The sequence below is a fragment of the Pteronotus mesoamericanus genome, unplaced genomic scaffold (assembly GCF_021234165.1).
Source record: "Pteronotus mesoamericanus isolate MK-2021 breed Mesoamerican mustached bat unplaced genomic scaffold, CSHL_Meso_final contig_2, whole genome shotgun sequence".
NCBI lineage: Eukaryota > Metazoa > Chordata > Mammalia > Chiroptera > Mormoopidae > Pteronotus > Pteronotus mesoamericanus.
Window position 1 is genome coordinate 7,801,847 of NW_026555084.1, and position 13,527 is coordinate 7,815,373.

Here is a 13,527-nt window from a genome sequence, read left to right on the forward strand (position 1 = left end):
GGATGTTGTAGGTCAGAAACAAGCTACCCCTACTGTGCTCTATGTGAAATCCTGGCCTTGGGTAGTTTGTTATACAGCAGTATCAAATAGAATAAATAGAATGCTTCTTAAGGAATTCATTCCCCCCCCCTTCTTTTTTTTTGAGGCAGAGTATAGTTTTGAGCAGACAAGTAACCCAATCAGATTATCATATTAGGAAGAGCATTCTAGCTCTGATGCGTGGGGAACATTAGTGAGGGTAAATTCTGGGGTCAGGGAGACCGTTGGGAAGCAATGGCACAAATTCAGACAATATGTAAAAGTGGCCTGGACTTGGCCGATAGCAGGAGAGATGAAGAAAATAATTCAATAGTTGCATAGGGGCTGGCGTCTGTAGAGCCTGGTGCTAGATTGGACGTGGTGAGTGGAGGAGAGAAATACAGGAAAAAAAGATTATGTTAGAGTTGTCTTGGTAACAGTGGGGCTCATGGTGCCTTTGGCTTTGATAGGAAGCATTGGAGGAGGACTCTCACATTTAGTTGGGGGAACACCATGCAGAGTCAGGAAGTGAGAGATCATTCATTCTTCGGGTGTCCCATGGAGCCTTCACTCTCCAAGCAACAACTAAGGTGTCCAGGAAGTACTTGGTTATACATGACATCTTCACATGTCCTCTTCTGTTCTCCCAAGTCAAAGAGCAAAAAGGGGAGCAGCCTATCTCAAAATTCCTGCACATTAGTTGGAGATGATTGATTGGCAAGCGCATGAATAAGTATGTGCCATTTCAAGGTCCTGCACCCAGAACTGGGGGCCACAATGATGAGTTAGACAGAATTGCAAATTCAGTCCTAGGTCCGGGAGTCTAGCAGTTAAGGTAAAACTTACAGTGATAATAAAAATGAGGAATGCTCTATCACTTAAAAAAGGGCAAGAACATAGTTTAAATAATACATCAGCCTCAGTGGATTATCAAAGTCCGTAAGAAAGAGAGGAAATATGAGCAGGGAAACACTGTGAGATACACAGAGAAGAATACGAGAGAGATGCTACGGCCAATGCCAAATTGGGAGGGGGGCTCCGGTGCCAGGCTTCCTTCTTTTAAACACTAGGGCTTCCCCTTGGTAGCCTGCGAGAGTGTCAGACTGCCTCCCAACCCCCGCCATCTATGGAGGTGCAGAACTACCTAAAGAATTATTTATTCACGAATATGTTGATATTGTCCTTTTCCAAAGAGGAGAAAGGTTTTGGTGAGCCATGTAATCTTCCTTTTCTATTAACACTCCTTCTAAGTAACAATAACAAGGAGAGCTCTTTCCCGGCATCTTAGAGCCTGCCGGGCTGCCGGACGCAGGGCTCCGTAACAACAAACGCGGCTCGGCGGCCGCGGCCCACGGCCGTTTCTGCTGGCCATACGCGGCGCCGCCCGGAACCAGCGGGGACTCGCAGCTCTTCTTAAAATCGAAGGGGTTTATGCCCGAGAGGAAACTGAGCTCTGTCGAGGCAAGAGATGCGCTCATGTGTACGAAGTAAAGAACAGCACAGTGACTCCTGGTGGCGAAGCAACGAAACCGCAGCGACCTGAGGAAGGGGAGCTCATGCTCCCAGAAACGGGGTCGTGGTCAGTGCTAAATTCCAAAGCAAACTTCCTGCAGAATCTGTGTGAGGCTCCCCGCAACCCTGCCTCAAAGTTTTAAACTCATTGAAAAGTAAATATGTAAAATGAATGTGTTTGCTTGTAAAAAAAAAAAAAATGAGGAGGATGGTGATGGTGATGAGGACGCTATTGATGGTATGGCAGCTGCCTTTCCTGAAATGATTACTATGTTCCAGGCAGTGAGCTAAGTACTTTATATAAGTAGTTTCTTTTTAATCCTTTCAAAAAAAAAACCCTAGTAGGCAGATACTATTATTATGCTCTCCAGTCCACAGGTGGAGTTCTGAAGTTCCGTGGTCCAGTGTTCAAATTCTCATGTCTGTGGCTATATAACCTCACCTGTCCGTACAAAGGGGCCAATAACAGCACCTTCTCACAGCCGTGCTGTGTGACTTCCTGAACAGATACATGAAGAAATAAGAACCGCTTAGCCCAGGGCTTGGCACAGAGTAAGACTATGGGTGGGGGCAGGGTCTCCACTCTGGGAACACCCTCCCGCGGTCGGCTGGTCTCCTGGCTGGGAGCGCGGTCCTGTCCCCCGGCACTTCCTGCCCTCCTGCCGCCCAGCAGGTCGTTTCTGAACGCCCAACGTAGTCGCAGATTGCTGCTAGCTGTTGGAGAAAATAGCAAAGACAGATATAGATTATTCCTATGCTAAATAAAAAAGTTTTCATATTAAATCATTGAGGGAGGAACGTGGTGATCTTCCCCCACTGTTATTAATAAGGACATTTTTCAGTAAAATGTTGACTCTTTGTGTTATGTAACATTGTCATGTGTACCCCTCCCCCCCAAAAGAAAAACATTCTTTTATAGGAAATACAATGTTTAACTATTTAATTAAAATAATTGAAAGAGGACAGGCTCTGCGGGTACACGGCCAAGCAGACAGAATTCTGAAGCATATTAAGGACAACTCTGGGGGAAAAGAAAAGAACAAAGGCAAAATTAAGTCACGTGTTTTGTTAAAAGCCTTTAATCACCCTCAATCTCTTGCTTCAACTTTACAGATCCACAGGGGCTCACTGAAGCCAAATGGTCCATCCATCCTCAGACAGGAAGTGTTAGGAAACCTTGCCTTTCTGCTAAAAGATTCCAGATTTTGACTTGCAAGTGCTCCCCTTTCTGTCACACAGTGTGGCCACGGGAAATCAGCCCCGCACGGTATAATGTGCCTGGATTCTGTGCTGACCCCTCTGCGGTGACCTGTACTGAGAGCCTGTGGGTCACACTCACCAGTTCCGCCATGGTCCCTAAGCTCGCCCTGTTCTCTGCCCAGACTAGCTGCCTTGTTCCTCGCTGGATTAGACTTCCCTTGCTTCCTGATGGATTCCCTTTAGAGGCCATGTGTTTGAGAGGAAACCTTTTTTAGGACTGTTTTAGCTTACCAGAGAAGTTCTAATAATTTCTACGAAAGGAAAGTGGTTGGTCTGTATCCCTCTCCTTTCAAAAGGCTCATTGGAAGTCATAGAAGTCAACCAGTTTCTTCCCTAGTTCAGCTCAGAGGCTGTCAATATTGCACTGCGTGACTCCCACCGATAAAGACTGACCTCCCTCTCTGACCTTCACCCCAGAAGAACCAGTCAGGTTCTTCCCAGAACAAAGACAACCGCTCTAAGAAAATTTGCCATCTTCAAGGAAAGCAGCTGGAAACTTTAAAGTGGTAGCTCTTCTCCTAAACCAAATAAATACTTTATAACAAGCCAGAGAAAATTCCATGTACTTGAAAAACACTAGGTTTTAAGCAAGTAAAGAATAATTCTGAGTTTCAAACTGTGAATTAAATATTCACCGAATTTTTTTGGAAGCTGAACCTCTCAATAAGTTCAGAGCATGTTCTAGAAGGCAGACTTCAAGGGGGGAACAGAGATCAGCTAGGCTGCGTGCGAAACGCCCTTACACTTTGACGGAGGCTGAGACAGACAGCCCTCGCCACCAACGGGCAGAATGTTAGATGGAATGTAATTCAAACTGAGTTCCCATCTTTGAGGCCAACTTGGCTCGAGTTCTGTACCAGGCTCTGTGCCCAGATAAAGGCAGCAGAAAAGCCATGCTTGTGAGCCTTGTGGACACATATTGGACAATTCTAGTAATTAAGTGAATCGGTAGAGATTCTGTAAAAAAAGACAACAGTCCTACCTTTCTCAAAGTGTACTGAAAATTGTTACAATGTTAGCAAAGTAATTTGAGAAACACTGGATTCAATGACAGTAAACAGGTTTCTCAACTGTGAGGCTTTGTAAAATGTTTTGTAAATCTCCAAGAGGAGGGTAGCAGATGCAAAGTTTTCTGCTGTACTGACTGAGAAACTTGTATTTTTGGAGCCTCTTTCAGTGCTGGGGAGTGGTCTGCACACCCATCTTTGGGAGCCACATAGCCGTTGTTTCTTCTCCCCCAGCTGTAACATGTTAGGACAGAGAGAATGCCACCTGTACAGACCCCGAGCTTAGCCGCACGTGCTAGCAAAGTAGAAAGTACAGCAATATGCTAATATCCATTAACTTCTTTGCCTCATTATGCAGTGGCTTCCTGGTTTTGATTAATGAAAGCATTATTGGAAACAGCCGCTCCCGGTTCTTTTTCAGGCATGCAGCACATTATTCCTAAAGGTGGGAGCATTAATCTTTCTTACTTTGTTTATTTTTACCCTCCTTTGTCTTTATAAATGACCACCTATACCAGTTCTCGAGTATCTTTCATTTGGCCAAATTTGACCGCAAGGAAATACCCTTCAGTGGAGAGGGGTCTACAATAAAAAGTCCATATGACTCCCGCACACGTGTACATGTATTCCTCACATACTGCTGTCCAGTTGTGAGACCCAGCTTGAATAAAAGCCATCTATTCAAGTCTGTGTTTTAAAGCGATGGACTTCAGCCACTTGAAAAGTGAAGAAATTAATGCCCATGTACTGTTTTTGTTTATTTGTTTGCTTGTTTTGTTTTATTTAGCAAAGGCAAGAAAAGGCGAAATAATTAAGTTAAAGGGGGAGGACAAGTAATGGAAGACCCGGCTCTGACACTGGGAACAAGAACTTCTCTTCCTGTGGAAAAATGGGGGTGTGAGTGGTGGGCTGTAAAGAAACAGGTGTTGCTGTAAATCAGAGAAGATCTGAGAAGAAGAAAAGAAGCAGGCCATCTAGGCTAGACCACTCACATGAAGAACAAAAAATCTAAGATTTGCTGGGGCATGTTTAGGGAGAATGCCCAGGATCACTCATATAATCAAGAGACCTGCAGGTTGAAATTTGTTCTAATGCTCAGTGAATTCTTCTTTTGCACCCACTAGCCTGTCTTAAAGGATTTCCTATCCCATTTTTCTGATGCTAGAGACCCAGGTTTTTCTCCATTTAGTTCATCCAATGCTTTCTCATCTTGGTAGATGTCCTCATCTATCTAGGTGCAAATTCCTTAACCAAGGACTTATTCTTGATTTCTGTCTTTCCCGTAATACTTCCACTCAATAGAGCCTTGAGTCTTACTGCTTTCGCTTTCAAAATACACCCTTCAAAATATAGTCATCTCTACTGATAACAGCATGCTGCGTTTCTTGAACTGTTCCTAATTAGTCTCCTTTCTTCTATGCCTGATCCTGACCACCTATACTTCACTTAGCATGAGTTATATTTTAAAAATATAAATAACATCCTGTTACTCTCCTGCTTAAAACCACCCAGCCCTTAGACTATAATAAGATTCTATTCTTGTTCAGAGTCCACGATCTGGCCCCTGACTTCCTCCCTGACATCATTTTGTATTTATACCTTACAGCCACATTGACCTTCTTTCTTTTCTTTGGAAAAGCCAACCTCGTTCCTGCAGCGGGGCCTTCACCATGGCTGTTGCCTAGGTTTGGGATGCTCTTCTCCTCCAGGGGTGTTGTGTGGCTGCCTCCTCATCACTGCTGAAGCCTCTGTTCAAAAGACTCCCCTTTAGAGAAGGCTCCCTTGACCCGTCAAAACTCCTGTCCCCAACCCAGAGTCATCCTACCACGAAAACCTGTTTTCAATTTTATAAACAGCTTAGCTTTATCCACAGTTCAGTTTGTTTCTCTCCTTCGTTGTTTCCTCTTCCCTACTCCTATGAGCACCATGAGAGCAGAGACTTGTTCATCTCGTTTATCCCTGTACCTTTGGTGCCCAAAAGATTCTCTAATAAAATATCCTCAATAAACATTTGCTGATTGAAAAAGCACACAAAGTTAAGAAATAAAAACCAATGATATCCTTTGTTAAACATCATACATCTTAAAAAGAAAATGAGAAAAATTCATAAAAGATTGTTAATCTTTGGGCTGTTGGAATAACACTATGTAAATTTGACAATAGGGCAAATAAGCCCCAAAGCAGTTAATAATCCTAACTAAAGTTGTTCATCTAGTGCCTAAGATGACCTAACAGGTGGTGAACAGTGATTAAATGGTATCAAATAATTGCCATCAAAAAAAAAAATTATTTATTTATTTATTTATTTATTTAGAGAAAGGGGAAAGGAGAGAAAAAGGGAGGGAGAGAAACATCCTTTGTTCACCTCTCACAAGCCCCAACTGGGGACCTGGCCCACAACCCAGGCATGTGCCCTCACTGGGAATCGAACCAGCGACCTTTTGTTCTGCAGGTTGGCGCTCAGTCCATTGAGCCACACCCACCAGGGCAATAACAGGCATTTATTGTATAAAAAATGGTGAAGAGATGAGTCTAGGAGTTAAAGGACAAAAGGCTGGGATTTTGGTTGGAAGATGTTATTTTGCAAATACCAGCGACCAATTCCTCTAACAACTCAGCCTCAGTTTCCTTATATAAAATATTTGACATAACAAATCCTGAGAAGGCACATCATGAGAGATGTCTGTCTGATTCTTCCTAAACTGAAATAAAGAAGAAATGTATTTTGACCTGTGAATAGGTATTTATATATAGAAGTTCTAAATGTATATCAATACTGATATTTTCAAAATTGTATAATCAATATCATTTGACTTCTAGAATTTTTATAGATTCACACTAAACATCAACTGAGTACCTACCACATATAAAATATTTCAATATATATAAAAATAACAGTGCTTCATTCAAAACATGGGATTAGCTAAAAAGAAGAACAGGGAGAAATTTTTAAATATGTAGCCTGGAAATATATGGATATAAAGAGTAAGAGAGAGAATGGTGTACAAAGAGTGTTCTTCGAATATTGGGGGTTCATCACATAGAAGAGCAATTGACCGGCTCTGTGTTGCTGCAGAGAGCAGAATGAGAGCTAAAAACGGAAATGTCTCAGGAGGCAGGTTTCAGAAGCTGCACTATAACTAAGTATTTGTAACAGCGATAGCTGCCCCACATTGGATCAGGTTATTTTAGAGATCAGGGTGAACCCCATTGCCGAACCCCATTACCGGAACTATTCCAAAAATAGATACACTCAATGGGGTGCAGGCACATGCTTAAATCTAGCTCTCCAGGGAGGATGAAAAAGCAAACAAAAAAAGCCCTGATTTGTTGAGTTTGCTGGTTTCCGTGGTGTGGATATTCTCACCATGCCTGACCTCAAACAAACCTTATTAAAAGTAGAATTGGGAAGAAATAAGCCCATTCCATTCTCATGGGCTTGTCCAAGGCAGCACTCGCACAGCACTGGATGTGGTCAAAACTCTTTCAGCAGCAAGTTATAGGAACCTGCACTCAAAATAAGTTCAAAAAGGAGAGGGACAACCTTGGTACATGTAACTGAGAAGCTGGGGAAGAAGGGGTAGGAACATCCTGGCATGGCTGGATTCTGGTGCTCCTCAGTTGTACCAGGAATGCTTGCTGCTTTCATTCATTCATGTATTAGAATTTAAATATGATAAAGTGTACACAATGTTTGAACAGGGTCTGGGACTGAATCATGATTTGTTCCTCCCACCTCACCCCCCAACTACCTAGGGATGTCTTAGAGTCAAAATCAATAGGATTTGGTATTAAATTGGATAAGGAGGCATAAATAAAAGGGGAAAGTCAAGTGTGTTCCTGGATAAGAGGAAATGCTCAGGGTTTTTTTGTTTTTTTTTTTTTTTTTTTTGGCCACAGGGCCCTGGAGGACTATTGCCAGGTGATAATGAGCAGCTGGTAACATTTCTTGGTGACACTGAGCAGCTGGTGACATTTCCTAGTAAGCTTTCATAGCTCCCCTATACGTTACCCAATATCCTTCCAATTCAGACAATCTGTCATTAGATCCTACACACACCCAAGTGACACTGAGAGAGACCATCCTTCAGTCAGTCAGTCAACATGTACTTATTATCTCTGCCATGTTCCTGGCCTGGCTTGGCTCTAGAAATTTAGCCAGTCACAGAGCTGAGGTATTAAGGTTTTAATCTACTTGGAATCAGTAGCCCTAGGAACTGATTCAACACATTTGGGCTGTAGGAATTGGACAATAAAGAAAACAATGATTCATATCTATACATTAATTACGGCTAGAAAATCATGCCAGCTAGTTTGCCTGGGAGGTCTTTACATTTTTGCTTTTCTCTCTTTAAAGGGAAAAGATGGTAAACTCAATAGAAACTATTGGCAGAATAGATGACAAGTTCTCAAAGACTTAATTCCAATTAAAACCAAGTTAAAGGGAAAAAAGGCTTGTATCTCAAGATGGATAGAACATTCCCCACCAGCTAATTTTCTGTGTGCCCTGTGAATCTTTCTTGCCGGAGAGAAGCCATTTGTCAAACCTATTCAAAGGTTGTGTCATTTCCCTCTTAGGCAAGCAACAGTTGAGTAGCTTGAAAACAGGAATAATGAGTGCTTTTCACATAATGATTAAATTATTTCAAGAAGCCACCTCAATAAATACTTGATGCTAAAAAATGTATGTGTGAAAGATACTGAAAAGAACAAATTTTCCTATATCCCAGGATCTCATTATCTCTTCAGGAAAAGCGAGATTAGAAATAATTAATGCTAAAACAAGGCAGTGGTAAATATATACTGGGGTGGGTATAAAGAGACATTCTTCCTTTCATAGGTGGGAGGTGACAGCTGACCCACTCTCTAGAGAAAAACAGTGGAATGAGCGTCTTCAGCCCACCTCTCCATCTTATCAGTCATTTCTCGCCATAGGAGAAAGAAGAGCTTATCCACTGATGACCTTGGAGAAGTCCAGATGCTTAGGAAGGGAAAGGGCACTGCCTTTAAAAGTTAATGGTGCACTATTAGTTTCCTGGTTTTGTTATTGTACTACAGTTATAAGTCCTGTATTTTGCCATGTATAATGTGCACTTTTTTTGCCCAAATTTTTGAGGGAAAAATAAGGTTGCACATCATGCATGGGTATAATGATTGTATACCATGGGAATAATAATAGGTATTAAAATTCCATGTGTAATGTACACAAAAACATGGGTGCACATTATACACAGCAACATACAGTAGTATCAACATCAGGGGACACAGGGTGAAGGCTTCGTGGGACCTTAGTGTTCATTTCTTTGAAACTTCTGGTGCATCTATAGTTAGTTCAAAATACAAATTTGTTTTTAAAAGGCAATAGTGGCCTGTATTGCTCTATAACATCACTGCCTGATAGTAGAACCACTAGCTACATGTGGCTACTGAGCCCTTGAGACGTCTTTTAAGTATAAAATTCCAGATTTCACATGACAAAAACAGAAGTCAAAATGTCTCATCAATAATTTTTATATTGATTACATGCTGAAATGATCATGCTTAAGAGTATATTGGGTTAAATAAAATATATTCAAATTAATTTTGCCATTTTATATTGTGACGTGGCCACTACAAAATTTAACACCGTATATGTGGTTTGCATAATATTGCTATTGCAACAGCACTTCTCTAAGTCATTTTCTCCAATGAGTTTGTGAAAGAAGCTACAGTTTTGCAATTAGCTGGCTCCATAAGCATCGTCTCTGCAGGCTCAACTTTTCCCACATGGGATGTAGACTTGGGAAGGGGTGGAGGACTAGGGAAGCCCTTAGGTCTAAGCCACGTTTAATAATCTAGGAACACTTGTCATTTACGAGCTTTTAAGCGTCATTTATTAATTATCCCTTTTGGCTTCTTGTGTCTCTTTCCATGGCTAGAACTGAGACAAGAGGACAAGGGTTACCAGGCTTCTTTAAACCTTCAGCATAAAGGGGAAGATGATCTACTGAGAGGATAGAGGGGAGAAGAGAACATTTTTAATCCAGTGTATATAAAAAGACTAATAACAAAATGGCGCTTATTTTGGGCTATGCATATAGAAATATTCTAGGAAGAGGGCATGTTAGAGATAGTATCTTAAAACCTGGAAATGTGGAACTGGATATTGACTGGGTATGAGACTAGTTGCCTGGGCAGCATGTGGCGTCCCCAACGTTGCTTAGGACACACTGTGAAGGGACTTGCATGAAGGCTATGAGTTTGGGGATTACTCCACAGGCAGATAAAGAGCTGTTAAATAGTTGCTGAGCAGGAGAGTAAGATGACTGAGGCTCTGGTTTGAAGTAAATGCTGGTAGTGTGAAGAAGAGATTGACCTACAGAGAAATTGGAGGCAGAGAGACCAAAGCACCAAGAATTGCCCAATAGCCTATAGAGTTTGGACTTTATAGTTGATGAAAGCCAAATTGGTTTGCAAAATTAAAAAAATGAATTGGAAAAATATCTGTAATTTTTTATTTGAATTCTCTTAGTACTTGTTGAAAATATTCTCCAATTCAGCTCTAAGGGAGGTGACTTACCTGTCCTTAGTCTACTGGGGAAATAGGCATTAAACCAATATTTTAAACTGTGTCGCTGAGCATTGTGAAGGTCAAGTGCAAAGTGCTTCTAGCACATTTTATTTCAGAGAGTCCTAAACTAACTTAACCTTAAGCATCAGGAAGTGACATTTCGGTCGAGCCCAGGAAAATAATTCACCAGTGGGGCTCATTGAACAGGGAGGGGGAAAAGTGAATGTGCCAAGCTGAAGAAACCACAGGTAGGAAGAAGTTCAGATGGCAAAGAGCATGATGCTTTTAAAGAACCTAAGGGAATTCAGCATGATTAGAATGTGAGAGCAAGGAGGGAGGAAGGGAGTGCGGGAGGGTAAAATCGTGCGTGGCTATGTCATAATAGAGGCTGCATCCCATCTCCTTGCTAAAAAGTGGGAAGTTGCTGAAGGATTTCAGACAGGAAATGATTAGGTATAACTTCCATGTTGGAATGAGAAGGTAGGGTGAACCCACCTAACCACATGGCTGAGAGGATAGAAGGAGAGGCATGCTACAGTGTATAGAAAACACTGCGCCTAGAAGAAAACAAGAAGTTTCTCAGCACAGTATTAAAGATGTCCATTTGCTGAAAAAGAAATGAACAAAGGATAGATTGGAAGGAGGAAGAGAAACAGTAGAAACTCTTTAGGAGTCTGTTACATGTGGTCAAGAGGAAGACAGTGGTTACCTGAATTTCAGTTGTACCAGTGGAAGTAGAAACAAACAAGCAAAATAAAAAATACAGAATTATTTAGGAAGGAAACAGATGAGAACTGATGACCGATTGAATGTAGGGAAGTGATGGAGAGACAATAGCCAAGGACGGCATTCATGTTACTGGCATGGCAGATGATGCCTCCCACGAAGAAAAGGAAGAAGGCAAAGTGCAAAGAATGTTTAAAACACCGTGCATAATATGCAGAGCCTATTTTCCCATTGGATTAGATTTCTCAGGAATCTGAGATGACTAAGCCCAGCACTGTCATTTTATAGCCAAGGAACATTCAGAGTTTAAGTGACATCTGCAAGATCTCACACTGGTTGAATGGAGCTGGAACTTGACCCAAACCTCTTGAATCCTTTGTAGCCCAGTCTCTTTGTTTGGCATCCTTGCTTCTCCAAGTTGGTCCATAGACCTGGGAGCATTAGCATCACCAAGGATCCTGTGAAAAATGCAGATCTAAATCTTCTGAATCTGAATCTGCATTTCAACATGTTCTCATAGAATTTGTATGCACATTAGAGTTTGAGTTGATTGTTCGACGTCACATATTCCTATTTTGTACATAGATATCCCAAGCTAAATCCACAAGATATATTTCTTTACAGCCAGAATACAAACTTTTCTTTTTCTTTTTCTTTTACGTAACCCAGCACCATAAATCTCAATTCTTTTTTAAGTAAAAAGAACCCTTCCTAGTCATGCCAGGGGGCTGCTTTTACTCTTTTGAAAAAGAAAGGTTAAACATCTCAGCCGCTTTTCCAGTGACAGAGGATGTAACTGAATACAGCTGAGTTCAAAAATGCAATCAATCTATTTTTAATGACTTATGTTGTTCTTAAGGGTAAAGATGACACAGTTGGATCTCTCAAATGTTGCTGACTTTGTAACTCATCCCTGACACCAATCTGATTAATTCTGGACAACATCTTGTTCCCTATTATTTGTAGGAGGAAACAATAAGGCTCTTTGTTTTCAAAGGCTGTAGCCACTTCCCAAAGTTACTTTGTTCTGCACAAGCTTTCAGGATATTTAAGTGTTTTTCATAGAAGCTAGTTTGATTTGCATTCAGATCAAACTTTGTATTTTCAGATGATCTTTTGGTTCATTCATTCTATGCATAGCACACCTTTGTTAGCTGTTGCTATAACTTGTCCCAATACTTCTTTCTATTTTTTTCCTCTTATAACGTCCCTTTTACAAACTCTAACCCAGTCAGTTTCTTCTGGTGGTCCAGTATCTGAAAGTCTTCATCAGCCTGTAGCTCAGAGGTCACAGTTCCACGACACAGGAAGTCTTCTGAAAGCAGAGCATAGTCATGTTTGTGTTGGTTTCCCAGGACTTGACACAATATATTGTACTTCCACTCTGGACAACAGGGAACAAAAACCCCAAACCTTAAACTGGCTTAAGCAATAAGAAGAAATCATTAACTCACAAAACTGAAAAGTCCAGAATATGCTCTGACTTGGGGGGAAAGCTCGATTTAGTGATTTGAACCCACTGAGTCACCAAGGGCACAGTGACTTCTCTTGGTAGCAAGATGGCTTCAGTAGTCCCAGTCTCCCCATATTCATATCACACAATTGGGGGTGGGGGGAGGAGGGAAGAGAATATCCTCTAGTTGTTCCCATGGAAGAGAGAGAAAGCTGTTTTTAAGCAGCTCATAGCTTCTTTTTAATTGTCTTTGAAGTATCCATTCTTGAATATCCCTTGGTATCCAAGGAGATGGACTATGTTGATTGGCTTAAGCTAAGCCAAGACAATCTTGAAAGCAGGCTATGGTGGTGGGGCCCAGCCATGCCACTGGAGTATGTATACCAAAGAGGGTGTGTGCATGAAAGAAAAATTTTAAAGTTATTCCAAAGACACTGGCAGCAAACTAAAGATTTGTGTATTGAATAAATGAATGAACAATTGAGTTCATATTGATTTTAGATGTCTTAACACAAAACCATGTCTTAAAATGCAATCTAGGAATGGTAAAGATCATTTCTTAGATAATTTCTAAGAGGACAGGGCAATATCAGAATCTTCTCATTACTCAAAGCATAAAATAATCCATATTTCTATAAATCTTTAAACCAGTTTATCCTGTCCTGATCTCTGTTTCCCTCTACATGCAGATCTTCGTGTTCAAGAAGATATTTAACCCCTTTTCTTCTTTTCTGTGTCAAAATATGACTGAATCTTGCCAACTACCAATTTTTCTGTTATTCTGAGATTTGGAGTTTGTTAAATCTCTCAGCTGACATCTAACCGCAAATGGCATTTAATTGGTAGCTTACCTTTCTTCCTCTTCAAAGGCCAAAGGTTAATTATCAAAGGAGCACCGTACTTCAGTCTCCATTTGGTTCAGACTCTCTGTCTCATGCCTGAAACCCCAAGTTCATCAAGAACTAACTATGGGCTGCCATTCCTGTTGCGTATGTCTTTGG